General features: G+C 41.0%; 1 long non-coding RNA gene across 1 annotated transcript; it reads right to left on the reverse strand.

Moving 5' to 3' along the window:
• Positions 1-772: 772 nt before the first annotated feature.
• LOC112884265 lies at positions 773-1,100 on the reverse strand. Its single transcript, XR_003227069.1, has 2 exons — positions 1,066-1,100; positions 773-958 (listed from the first exon to the last, which is right to left on the reverse strand). It is a non-coding gene; the product is annotated as an uncharacterized LOC112884265 (long non-coding RNA).
• Between the last annotated feature and the right edge of the window lie 719 nt (positions 1,101-1,819).

Genomic DNA, 1,819 nt, shown 5'->3' on the forward strand with positions numbered 1-1,819 from the left:
AGCTTAGCATACTTCTCACCATGTCCATTAGGGTACGGTTACGTCTTTCAGCGACTCCATTTTGCTGAGGCTCGCCCGGTGTAGAGTACTGGGCTACTATTCCATTTTCCTGTAGAAACCTTGCAAAAGGTCCAGGAACTTGGCCATACGGGGTGTGACGACCGTAGTACTCACCTCCACGATTAGATCTTACTATTTTTATTTTAAGATTTTGCTGATTCTCTACTTCAGTCTTAAAAATCTTAAATTTATCTAACGCTTCTGATCTTTCTTTGATTGGATAAATATATCCATAACGCGAATAGTCATCCGTAAACGTTATGAACGAATCGTAACCGTCCACGGACTTTATGGGAAATGGACCACAGATATCTGTGTGCACTATCTCCAAAACCCCTGAACTGCGTTTAGCTCCTTTCTTTATTTTCTTAACGTACTTTCCTTTAACGCAATCGATGCAATATTCTTCATTTGAAAAATCTAACGGATGGAGAATATTTTCTTTAATTAATCTCTCAATTCTCCCCCTCGAAATATGGCCTAAACGACAGTGCCATAATTTCGCTGAATTTTCGTTGTCGCATCGTTTGCGCTTATGACTTGCGTCGTTATACGTGCGTTCAATACTCGTGGTATTGCTAACAGAATTTACAGTCTCATGCATAGGCAACATATAAAGTTTGTCTTGTCGGATGGCAAGACCAACACACTGACTTTCAAATAAAATCTCACATTGTTCTTTGCCAAAATGGCACTTATAACCATCATCTGCCAAGCATGATACTGAAATTAAATTTCTAGACAAAGAGGGTACATAAAGAACATTATGTAACTGGAGTTTAAAGCCATTCTCTAACTCTAACGTGAGTTGACAAACTGCTTCAACGTCGGCTCTAACTCCATTGGCGACTTTCAGCCATCTATCCCCTCTTTGTAGCATCGTCTTTGTACTTATACCCTGCAAAGAATTAGCAACATAAACAGTTGCACCTGAGTCAATCCACCAAGTAGATTTAGAATAACTTACGTACAGGGTCTCATCGATAAATGTGATAACATCCTCACCTTTCTTAATTAAATGCCGTAGAAAATCTGGGCAATCTTTCTTGTAGTGTCCCGTCTTGTGACACCACATGCATTGATCTTTTTCAATATGTGGTTGATCTTTCTTTCCACCCTTGCCTGGGTGAGTCGAAGAAGAAGAAGAAGTGGAACCTCGTTTGAACTGAGGTTTCCCTTGTGGCCTCGTGTTTTTATCGGAAGAGTTGTTTCTTTTATTGTGCCTAACATAGTTGAGCGTGTCACCATGCGAGGCTTTGAGTCTTTCCTCTTCTTGCACACACATCGCAATGAGCTTCTCTAAGTCCCATGTGTCTGGGCTGATGTTGTAGTTAACAACAAAGGTCTCAAACTCTTTCAGCAGAGAAGCCAGAACCAAATGGACAACAAAAGCATGAGGAAACTCCATGTCCATAGGCTTTAGCTTAGATGCCATATTGCTCATTTTCAGTATGTGCTCTCTCACACCACCGCCAGTGTACTTATCATTAACTAACCTCTGAATCAGAGTTTGAGCGTAAGCTTTTGAAGAGCCAACAAATTGACTCTCCACTTTCTTTAAGTACTCAACTGCGGTGGGGCAATCTGGGATTGCTCCCCTGATACTGTCTATGATGGAACTCTTGATAACCATCAAACACTTTCTGTTGGAAGAGTTCCATTTTGCTCTCTCAAGATCAAACTTCATTTGAACATTTGCATGTTCTCTTTGGCGAGCTTGCCAATCGAAAAAACTCTCATCCGCTTCCCTCACCAGTTC

Source organism: Panicum hallii, chromosome 3 (genome assembly GCF_002211085.1).
Source record: "Panicum hallii strain FIL2 chromosome 3, PHallii_v3.1, whole genome shotgun sequence".
Taxonomy (NCBI): Eukaryota; Viridiplantae; Streptophyta; class Magnoliopsida; order Poales; family Poaceae; genus Panicum; species Panicum hallii.